Raw genomic sequence first — 12,498 nt, 5'->3', positions numbered from 1 at the left:
CCCACCTCCACCCCCAATCCCCCAACACCACGGCTGACTCCTGGGGAGGTGGCAGCCATTTTCATCCCCACTGCGCTTGTTATTTACAGCATGATGGAAGGCAACAGCAGCCACAACAGGGGAGGTGATGGCTTCTGGTATTATCGCTGGACTATTCATCCAGAGACCCAGATAATGTTCTGGGGACCCAGGTTCGAATCCCGCCACGGCAGATGGTGGAATTTGAATTCAATAAAATATCTGGAACTAAGAATCTAATGATAACTGTGAACCCATTGTCGATTGTCAGAAAAACCCATCTGGTTCACTAATGCTCTTTAGGGAAGGAAACTGCTATCCTTACCTGGTCTGGCCTACATGTGACCCCAGATCCACAGCAATGTGGTTGACTCTGAACTGCCCTCTGGGCAATAGGGATGGGCAATAAACGCTGCCTAGCCAGCGACGCGCTTGTCCTGAGAATGAATAAATAAAAAAACACTTATCAAACAGCGAGACTCAGTCTGAAACTCTCACTGTTGGGGAACCCATAAATGAACACAGTCCCTTCTTGGTAGACTTTCCTTGTTGACCCCATAGACTTTGAATTTCCCCAAATCTCCACTCAGCTTGTTGATCTAAATCTTCACCTGCCTGCTTTGCCAACTCCGTTCCAACCCCAGGAATATCAAGTCATCATTACGCAACGTGAGCAAGCACAAAGAAAGTAAGGTGAGTATCCTTGGTCCAACCTATGTCCTGCGTGCCTGTCGTTGTATGGAAAATATCTTTGTATGCAAAATGTCTTTACAGTAGTGTTGCAAGGAGGGCTACTGGTGCACTCCAAACTGCAGCGTTAAAGTGCAGAAGTGTACCGTAAGCAGATCAGAGATATGCCATGATGGTGCAGTGAGGCTGGTTTTTGTTGGATGCCAACCTCTGTGGATGTGAGGTATATGCGGCCACTGCCCATGGAGCAGGTCCTGAGATGTTGTTGCTGAGATGGAGGTGTGAAGCAGGAGGCAGTGAACTGGAGTCACTAGGTACCTGCTTGGACTTTCATATCGAGGGAATTCTTGCTGTGCAGCTTTGACCTGGCAGGTGGGAAAATGGGAGCCTGCATATTAAAGTGAGATTAGGTTGTAATAATGGTGATCATGAGTAATAATCCATGAGAATAGGCCTCTCCCTGCTCATTAGCGAGCATTGTGCCTTGATGTCCAAGACTTGTTTGTACAATGTGATCGTTCTGGCCTCGATGTCAAGAATTTTCTGAAATCTCTTGCTGTAGCCCATATTGTTCAGGACAGTGGAAGATACCCATCAATATAACTCAATCCTGAACCTTCAGTAACCTCAAATTGTCCGCAGAAAATGCACAGAAGTTCACTCATCCTCAAGGATCACCAACACTGCACCAGTCAACATTGTTTCAGAGCAAGAGGAATGCAGTTCCCCTTATTGCTCAGAACCTGACAAGTAGTAAATTAGGACTCACATAAAATGATAAGTACAGCAGAGTAGCCTCAGGCTGTTCAGTTGAATTTATTCGCAATGTCAGTCTATTTATTGATATGGTAGATTCCTGGAGTGGAGGGAGTTGTGAAATGAGCTAAGACCTCATTAAGTGGAAAAAAAAGAGGCAGATTCTTTGATGTGAAATCCTCTGTGGATTCTTACTTCAAGTCTTATCCACTTTTCTCATGGAGAACCCTGTTAGCCTCTGCCTCATATTACAGGAACAGATAACTGAAGAGAGAAAGAAACTTATTGTGGTATCTGGGCAGTACCTACATGTTTTTGCATCTTTTGGCAGATATGGCATTATGACATGGAATGTAGACTGCAGCATAGGACAGAAGTAGAGAAACACCCAGTACCAGCCTTCTCCCACTGCTGCTGTGCTACCTAGACATCTTGGGATCTTGCTTGCTTTCGGAATCAGGTAAAAGAGACTGAGTGGGATGGCAGCAAGCGTAGGCTTGGTTGTGAACTGTGACCAATTCTGGAATTTTATTTCTTAAGAGCAATAATCATTAAAGCCAGCTATACTGATTCTATATGAAGCCTGCACAGATCAGAATGACATTGGTCTGTGCCTGTGCATCTATCATACCTGGGAGAAATCTACTATTAGACAGGCTACTGCTGCCAGATTTGAGTCAAAGTCAAACAACAATAAAACACTGCAGATACTGAGGACATGAAATAAAAATCGAGACCGTGGGGTAGCATTCACCAGGTCAGGCAGCATCAGTGGTGGGACAAACAGATTGGTCAATGGCCACAGACCTTTTCACAAGTACTGCCTGGATTGTGAATCCTTCCAATATCTTCTGTTTTAATTTCAATCAAAGGTCCACTCGAAGAGAGAGAGGGAGGTGTTAGGGCAATCGGGTCATCTTCATCCTGTTCCACAAGTTTATGCGAGATCATCAGAGGTGGAGATCTGTATGTGTTATTGCAACCTGTAAATCGGTTCACTCTGAACTGAGTTAGAATTTGGACTTTGTTTCCAGATAAGATCAAGAACCATAATATGACAAATAATTTATTTGAGTGACACTTGAACTTCACTGTAAAGTTCACCTGGACTACTTGTTGCCAATTATAACCTTTTTTAAGGTAATGCTATTTCTGTTCAAATTGCCTTTCTAACTTCTGAGATGGGACCCAGCAGTGTAGATAATTTCCAATGCTGTTTGAAGTTGACATGCCCAGCACAAGACAAGACTTGCAGGAACAGCAGGTTTTTTTTTCCAATTCACTACCTCATCCCCATTATGAATTGTAGAGAAAGAATATCCCAGACTGCTGGTTATTCAAATTTCCCCCAATCTGGCTTGCATTGTGTGTCAATAAGAAGACAGAGAGTTGATTCATTTGGAAGATCTGTCATTTGTAATATCAGTTCTATCTAAATTATAAATAGAGGAGAGCAAATGTTTAGACTTTAAAGGACTGGTGCACTTAAATCATGCACTGAATAATTGAAATATAACGTGTGTAGATATTTATTCCCTTGCCAAATTGGGGATAGTATGGACCACTGAAGGATAAGATACAAGAATATAGCCATTAATCCTCCAAATCTAATTATGAATTGTCTGCAACAAATGTGGAAAATGCATTATTAATGATTATTCCATGCTCAAAGATTCTATTTTATTCTTCGGCTCCCAGTCTAAAAAAGTGGTTCTATTTTCCTCTGATAATTGAAAGCTAAGGTGGCGTTAATATATTCTGATTAATGAGCAAAGCCTCGGCAATAACAGATTCAAACCAAACTGAATTCAATTCTAATCTTGCTCAATTTATTGGTGCATTATTTTATAACATTGGGTCCAGCTTTCTGCTACAAGGAGTCACACCAATGTGATCTCTAGATATTAATATGTACTTACATTTCACTCTTTAATGGTGTGCGAAAAAAGTAGCAGATTGACCTGTGCTAATGTGGCAAGTATATGCAATTAGTCAAATTGTAATAGCAACAATGCTCCAGCTCCCCATTTCTTTGGAAACCTTCAAGAGCATTCATTCAAACTGCCAATCAAAGGCAAATCAAATTAAAACTCTTCTCAAAATTAATTAACATGAACTACTGCATCAGGGAAAGAAAAGGTTTATGGCAAACTTCAAATCAATTTTCATACAAACCTCTAATAGCTAATGTCAATGCCCATAATGAGTGGGATTCTGTGTAAAGATGCCTCTCTTTCATTTGGCCTCTGAATCTTTAGCATAACTGAGGAGATTCCTTTGAAAACTCTTCATGGAAACCAATCACATCCAAATGTTAAGCTGATTTATCTGAATGGCAAAATTACTCATCAGTATGTGATCCTCCTTGAGTCCTGATTGGACAGGGGAATTCATAATGCAAACTTGGATTTTCATCAGCTGCTTGAGCAGCTTCCCAATAAAAGAATCACACTTTCATCCTGTGAGCAGCCATTGTTCTATATTGACAGTCAAGATTGATAGTCTATCGCTCACCTCGCCTTATGTGGCTTACCGCTGCATTTCCAATTGCTGAATTCAGGTGAAGCAGCTGACATAGCCCAGATTGGAGTTTGGTTGTTTAACTTAAACCCTTCCACCCACACTACAATCTCTTCAGTAATTGGCTATGCTTCAAGACAACAAATATAGTGACACAGCAGAGGAGAAGTTTCTTTTGTGTAGAAGGGCAACAATCAGAGGGCATAGATTGAAGACAATTGTTAGAAGAATGAGAAGGAGATTGTTACCGTACAGTGAAGCATTGTCTGAAAGGGAAGCAGATTCATGAGTAACTTTCAAAAAGAAATTGGATCATTGCAAAACTAAGGATCATGAAACCTATTGTCCAAACACCAATGTCAACTATCTACTGTTCGTGAGCAATTTAGAGATTGATCGTATGCATATTTTTAACACCTTTATCTTTTAGAACACATCTCTGTGTTAGTAATTAATAATTTCATTGTTAACTCCAGAAAGTCTGCTTAAATTGGCTCCTTATAAGATTTAAGTTGGCCTTTGACCCGCACTTGATCTGTTCATTGAGAACTGTTGACGTGAGATTGGTTGCTTCAATTCCTCTGCCCCCTCACCAAATCCAACCTATCTCCTCCAAACTGACTGCACTCTGTGCACTCAGATCTAACCCTGACTTTGTCATTAAGCCTGCCGCTAAGGGTGATGCTGTTGTAGTCTGGCGTACTGACCTCCACATTGCAGAGGCTGAGTGCCAGCAGTCAGATACCTCCTGCTACCTTCCCCTGGACCATGACCCCACCATGACACAACAGGCCATTGTATCAGCTACGGTAACTGCCCTCATTTCATGTGGTGACCTCCCGCCTACTGCCCCCAAGCTGATAGTCCCCTAGCCCTGCACAGCTCGCTTCTACCTCCTTCTGAAAATCCACAAACAGGTCTGGTCAGGCAGACCCATTGTTTCAGCCTGTTCTGCCCCACAGAACTTATTCCATCCTAACTTGACTGGGTAAGCCTATTCACAGTATTTTCACTTATAACCTAGGCAGAGAAATGAGATTTTTGTGCTGTCAGGGTGAACTGGATTGAAATTTACTTCTTACAGATGAAAGAGTAATTGCTCAATGGTGGACCTTTTTTAATTTGAGAAGAAATAAATTGTGCGACAGGCTTTTTTTCTGGTTTGTAGTTGTGTTTAGAAAACAAGTCGCATTACTAATTAGCAAGAGCTATATGAATACATGAGCATAACGGAATGGGAAAGTGTCTGCTGCCCTTTACACCTCGTTTCCAGTCAACCATGTGATACTTGTTCAGAGACCTCTGTTGATTTCTAGTCATGTCCCAGGCCAGATGCATGAATTTGAGCCATGAGGATGTTAGTTTGTATATGATGAAAGCTCACAAATCTGAACTGAGTTGGTTTACACTTGTTGGATATATTTGTGACGCTGTGGTTGGTACTGTTGCCTCTGACTCTGCAAATCATGGATTCTCACTTCACTGAGTGCAAAATCAGTGCTGATGTTGTTCTGGGGTACTGGGATACTTGGCTGAATTTTCCCATTTGTATTTGAAGATTGGTAACCAGTGTATTTCACAGCACCTTGACAGCTTGGCTGTCTCTACTTGCTATCTAATGATGAAGGAAAGTTTTTGATGAAGAAGCCAAAGATAATTGGACCATGGGCATTACAATGAGGAATTCCTGCAGTAATGTCCTGGGGGTGAGGTGATTGGCTTCCAACAAGTGAGGTTTTTCCCAATCCTGTTGACCTAAAATTTACCAGGATGCCTTGATATCACATGTATTAAATGCTGCCTTAATGTCAAGGGCAATCACTTTTCTGCCAGGCGCAGGCAGATGGGACTAGTTTTGTTTGGCATTATGGTCAGCATCGACTTGTTCGGCCAAAGTGTCTGTTTCCATGCTATATGACTCAATGACTTTCAACTTTGTAGTTCAATTCTTTTATCCATGTTTGGATCAAGGCTGTAATAAATTTGAAGTTGAGTGGACCTGCTGGCCTTCATACTGAGCATCAACGGTGAGCGAGTGTGTTGATGACATCATTCCATCAATTTGCTGATGATTGAGAGTATACTGATGGATGGTAAATGTTTCGATTCGGTTCATCATGCTGTTTTTTGAACAGCAATGACATTAAAAACCTGAAATCAGGTGCATTCTCATACCCAGCAGTGACATTTTAATTTAATTTTGATAAGTTTCTAATGCCTTTGGTTTTTGTTTTCATCACAATGCCCCATCAGTGCCGTCTGACTTGTTTAACATTTATTTTAAAAGAGCAGATGGAAAATTGTCCATTTCCAGGACGACTATTTCGCAACTCAGCTGGGAAAGAATTCCCTAGTCTTCACTACCCCTCCATACCTCTGAAATCAGTTCCAACAGCTTTATATAATGGCCTTGCACAGATTCTTCAGAATATTATAAATAGCTTATATTTCAACTGAGTAATTCAGCTTTAAACGGCAGTTGAAACTGCAATGACTATTAGTCACAGCTGATGATGTTTAACTAGAAAAGGTGCACAAGGATTCAATTAAGGATTTAAATACAACAGTTGCGTTGAATTGAGGATGGGAGGGGAGTTGGGTTTGAACTGTGTTTTATAACGTAATCACATTGTTTATCAATTTCACAGTGATCACTTTCAATATAGCTCTTTCTGTCTATGGTTTACCTGAAATTTATTGAAGTGCGAGAGATAATAGAAGGAATAGCTGGCACTGGAGCAAGTGGAAAGCAAATGTCAGCATGAATCCCTGCGCTATGATTTAGATGGAGACAAGTGAGTTGAATGTTAACTCATACGTGAATTATGAATGGAAACAGATCATATTACATAGCTAACTGCAATCGTATTCCAGTTATATATCTGGTACATTATTTATAACTATGTTATCTTTTGACTATTGTTTTAAGGTTAATAGGAGTTGTATTCTGGCAAAAGAACCAGGGAAGAATAGAATATTTTTACAGACGGATTTGTTGTGATCGAGGACGTAGTGCTCAAAAGGAAGATGATTCAGTCAAAGCTTTCAAAAGGGAAACGAATACAGTTTTGGAAAGGGAAATGATTTATCGGCTTTGGGAACGATCAGGGGAGTGGAACTAATTGGACAACTCTTTAGAGTTGGATAAATCAACTCTTTCTGTGAGAAGTGATCCAAGGGTGGACAGACCCTCATGCTTGGGGCAGGCTGGTTGTGGGTTGTTTGTCTTTGAGGTAGGATTTCCTATGGCTTTTTAACTAACTCACAGCATGAGCATTCTACTGACAGATTTCCCAACCAATTGGAGGACAGGCCAAGTCTGTCAGAGGGAGGATTCTTGTTAATTGGTTGAATTATCTATTGCTTTCAACAACCACAGCAATGGAAGCTGCTGAAAGTCTCTGACTCTTCCCTGGAGGTTCTGCTGTGAGATCTGACCGACTAAAATTAGATGATGCTTCCGAAGGACAGGAGGGAATATTAATCTCTCAAAGCAAGTGAGCAGCAGGAGTGTGCTCGTAACCTGTACAGACCACCCCAAGAAGTTCAAAAAAGTTCTGGAATCCACGTGATTGTACTGGAGAGGGTGCTGAGGAGATTTACCAGGATGTTGCCGGGGTTGGAGAGAGACAGACTGGGGTTGTTTTACTTAGAGCAGAAGAGCCTGAGAGGGTACATGAATGAAATGGATAAAATTATGAAGGGTATAGATAGGGTAAACAGGACAAAATTTTCCCCCTTGATACAAGGATAAATGCGGCATAGATTTAAGGTAAGGGACAGGAGGTTTAGGGGCTTGTGAGGAAATTTTTTTTTCACTTGGAGGGCAGTGGGAATCTGAAATTCACTGCCTGTAAGTGTGGTAAAAGCAAAAATCCTCATAATAATTATAAAATAATTGGACGTGCACTTGGGATACCAACGTGTACAAGGATGTGGGCCAATTTCTGGAAAATGTGATTAGAATAGTTAGGTGGTTGTTTATGACTGGCACAGACTCGATGGGCTGAAGGATATTCTTATGCACTGTAGACCTCTATGACTGTAAGAACCTCAAGACTGGGCAGCAATAGCGAGTGATATCCTACTTTGAGGTGTCAAGCTGCACTGTGTGGTTTCCTCAGCATTGTTCTGCATAGCACACCTCAGGCCAGCATACTTTGCTGTTCCACTCCTTCCTATACCTTCAGGCCCTCTTGCATCTGAACATTCAACATTCACACTCACCCTCACCTTTGAGCCATCTCACAGTGATGTCCAAAAGTCACCTTCCACAAGTGTCCTCTCAGCACAATCTACTCTTCTCCCTGAGATAGTAGGAACTGCAGATGCTGGAAATCAGAGATCAGAAATCATCATTTTCTGATGAAGGGTCTAGGCCTGAAACGTCAGCCTTTCTGCTCCTATGGTGCTGCTTGGCCTGCTGTGTTCATCCAACTCTACACTTTGTTGTCTCTACTCTTCTCCCTGACAGCTCTCTGTTTTCCCTCCTTGCAGGACAAGAGAATACACAGGTCCAGTGGGAGACAGAAACCCAATGGTGCCATCAGCCATTGGCAATGCTTAACTGCTGTGTAAAATGGTGAGGACTTATGATGCAGACGGTTGAGCAGTTTAGAGGAAGCAGGACCAAAACAGCTGAGTCAACATTCCTGGCTAAGATTGAGCCTGATCAAATGATGACATTATCCAAAAGTATATGATTAAGAAGGATCACGTGAATTGACCTCACCATAGTGTCAAAAGAAGAAGATGAATTCTTTCAGATGTCCAACTATTTCCTCTGATACTATTTAAGGAAGCTACTGGCCCTCCAAGGTAAATCAACACTCAACAGCAATATTAATGCCAGAAAACATTTCCAGCAAAGCTCACCTGGAAAATTGAAGATTTGTCAGAGTTCCAGGGTGGCAGCAAACTGTAACTTTCATCCTCCATCAGCAGATTTCGAATGCACCAAGTCAACAGTCATTTATAAATCAGAGACTTATGGGTTTTAAGGGGAAACAGGGTGGAGATAACCTTCTTTTTACTTGTTTGAAACCATTGTAATAATAATTTAATGACCAGAAAGAAAAACTTTTTGTATTAGACAGTTCGGATCCATAAAGGTAAACTGAAATCATGAGACAGGCTGTACCCTAGTCTTGAATCTTAAAAGTGGTACCTGTGGGTCAGAATTCACAAAGTCAATCCAAAATCTCAGAGGTTGCGCAAAGGTACGGAAGTCAATATTCCAGGGTGCACAACATTTAGAAAAAAACTGGCTGCATGGAAAAGGAGGGAGGAGAGGAAGATTTGTGCTTTAGAATTAGTCAAGCTTTCCTGGTACAGTTATGAGACTGACAACTACGCGACATTGTGAATAATTGCCCAGGTATGTCCTGTGTGTAAAAAGCAGGACAAATTCAGCCTTAGCAGGAACCACCTTTCAGTTTAATCGCCATTGTTATGTGAAGTGATGGAAGGATCTGTTGACAGTGCTATCAAAGGCATTTTTAAAGGAACAGCCTTCCCATTGAGGCTCAGTTTAGGATCATTCAGGTCACTTGATTCCTAACCTCATCACAGATACAATGACGACATTTAAACAACATTTAGACAGGCACATGGATAGGAAAGATTTGGAGGGATATGGGCCAAATGTGGCAAACAGGACTAGTTCAGTTTATAAAATCTGGTTGAGTTGGGCCGAAGGGCCTGTTTGCTGCTGTATTACCTCCGTGACAGCCTCATTTCAAATACTGAAAGAGCTGAACTTCAGAGGTGAGGTGAGAGTGACCCCTTTAACATCAAGGCTGTATTTGACCAAGTGTGGCAGAATGGATCCCTAGTAAAACCAGAGTCAATGGGAATCAGCGGAAATTTCTCCGCTGGTTGCAATCATACCCAGAACAATGCAAAATGGATTTGACTTTTGGAGGTCACGCGACTGTGTGAAGAATCTCTCTGCAAGAGTTCCTCAGGATTGTGTCCCAGGCCTAAGTATTTTCATCTGCTTATCATTGATCTTGCCTCCATCATAAGGTCAGAAGTGGGGATGTTCATTGATGATTGTACAATGTACCATTTGTGACTGCTCAGGGACTGAAGCAGTTCATGTCCATATGCAGCAAGACCTTCGCAATATCCAGACTTGGCCTGATACGTGGTAAGTAACATTCATGACCCACATGTGCCTGGCAACGATCAAATCGAACTCCAGCATCTAACCATTGCCCCTTGACAGTCAATGGCATTACCAATGTTGAATCCCCCACTATCGACATCCTGGGGGATACCATTGACCAGAAACTGAACTGGACCAGCCGTATACAGACAGTAGCTCTAAGAGCAGGTCAGAATCCTGCAGCAAGTAACTTATCTCCTGACTCCCCAAAGCCTGTCCACCATCTACAAGGCACATGCCAGGAGTGTGATGGAATACTCCCCACTTGGGTGGATGAATACAGCTCCAAGAACGCTCAAGAAGCATCACTTAGGACAAAGCAGCCTGCTTGATTGGCACTCTACCTACTATCTTCAGTCATCACTCATAGTGGTAGCAGTGAGTACCATTGACAAGATATGCTGCAGTTACTCACCAAGGCTCCTTTGACAGTCCCTTCCAAACCTCTGGCGTCTACCTTCTAGAAGGACAAGGGCAGCAGATACATGGGAACATCACCACTTGTAAGTTCCCCTCCAAGTGACTCGTCATCCTGACTGGGAAATACATCACCGTTCCTCCATTGTTACTGGGTCAAAGTTCTGGAATTCCCTTCCTATTGTACTGTGGTTGTTCCTACACTCTAAGGACTGCAGCAGTTCAAGAAAAGCATCTCACCACCTCATTCTCCAGAGCAATAAATGCTGGCCTATCAGGTGATGCCTATGCACTTTGAAAAGAATATTTTTAAAAATGTGTAAAGTGGAGTTTAGGAATAGCAAATCTCAGAAGATAAACCACATTGGTGTGGACCTGGTGTCACATGTCGGACGGATCAGGTTAAATCTGAAGGTTTCCTTTCATGAGGACATTAGCAAATTAATGACATTCGATTATAGTTTCATGCTCATCATTACTGAGGCTTGGTGTTCAGTTCCAGATTTTTAAAATTTAAATGTAAATTCCAGCAACTGCCATTTCCCTGTGCATGACCCTGGGTTTCTGGTTTACTAGATCAGCGACGAGACTTACTCTCCTGAAAGCCCACTCTGGTTAAATTCCAAATTGAGTGGAGATGTGTAATGTCATTTTGCTTCTTACTTTCCCTCCCTATCTTTCCTCCAGCCCTCCCTTTACTCCTTCAGTTCTGGCCAGTTTTGCATCCTACACTCCTTTTGCCCCACAGTTTGTGGCCCTGCCTTCAGTTCAAAGCTTTGGAATTCACCTCTCCCCCTTTCAGCGGACTTCTCTGTCTGTCTACCAGTATCTCCTCTTTTGCTTCTTACGAATTACCTCTCCCAACATCTCCCTATGAGGCTCAATGTCAAATTTCAACAGCACATTCACCATTGAAATGTTTGCTTGAACAGCTTCTTTGGGAATAATGTTCCAATGGTTGACTTACATACTATGTCTTGAAACAGAAAATTAAAATATCAGCATTCATATTAAAGACATTTAATCCTGGACAGTTATTAGTCACATTTTGCAGTCACATTATGTTAGGTTGAAGTAGCTCGCACTGTGATCATTTTGATCGATTGAAGAAGACAATGATTGGGTGCCCTTGTTCTCACTACAGCTCACCCCCACCCAGATCTTCCACAGCACAGCCCTCCAGTACTATAACTGGGTGAGTATTCTACAGCAATCCATCAGGTACAACCACCTATTTAATATATGAACACCAACTCTCTGTGAATATTCAGCATCCTTTTCCTGAAAGATTCAGATGAGGTTAGAGCTTGAGTTCCATGCTGTAATATAAATACTCACGTCACACAATCTTCTGACTTGGAGCAAAGTGTTAGAATTTTAAACAGCTTACTCATTGCTGTTTGTGGGAGCTTGCTGTGCACAACTTGCCTTCCCTTCAACTTACAATAGTGATTACAGTTCAGAATTGTTGTTAATTGGTTGTAAATAACACTCCTGCAAAGTGCCTTGGGACAGTTTAAAGGTGCCAATGGATGGAAGGATTTTTTGTGATATTTGTTCTTTGGGCTTGTTAAGTACACTCAGAGCAAATCTTTTTTGCTTTAGTAACTTGCATTTCTTAATCCCTCTCAAAATTCAGGATTTCCCAAAGTGTTATAAAACAAGTGAAGTGAAGTGTAGACATTGTTGTAGGAAATGAGGCAGACAATTTTTACATACAAAAATTTCTGCAAACAGCAAGGAATTGGCTGATGATCTGATCATTTCTATTCCAATGCATCATTGTTTCTTTTAGATATTGCCTGAGGAATAAATATTGTCCATGACACTAGACAAAACGCTCTGGCTGCGATTTTCCATTTTTGAGCCTAAGTGGTGGAATGGGCGTGTTCAGTGTTGACTAACTCAGCACCTCACCACTGGGAAGC

The 12,498-nt window shown here is 41.7% G+C and overlaps 1 long non-coding RNA gene across 1 annotated transcript in view; it reads left to right on the top strand.

Moving 5' to 3' along the window:
* The window catches only part of LOC125485642, a 49,548-nt gene extending 40,434 nt beyond the window's left edge, over positions 1–9,114 (top strand). The window contains exon 3 of the long non-coding RNA XR_007264348.1: positions 8,482–9,114. This is a non-coding gene — a long non-coding RNA (uncharacterized LOC125485642). The remainder of the gene's footprint in view (positions 1–8,481) is intronic.
* Positions 9,115–12,498: the final 3,384 nt, after the last annotated feature.

The sequence above is a fragment of the Rhincodon typus genome, chromosome 21 (assembly GCF_021869965.1).
Source record: "Rhincodon typus isolate 14 chromosome 21, sRhiTyp1.1, whole genome shotgun sequence".
Classification (NCBI taxonomy): Eukaryota; Metazoa; Chordata; class Chondrichthyes; order Orectolobiformes; family Rhincodontidae; genus Rhincodon; species Rhincodon typus.
This window is presented reverse-complemented; position numbering and strand designations above follow the sequence as displayed.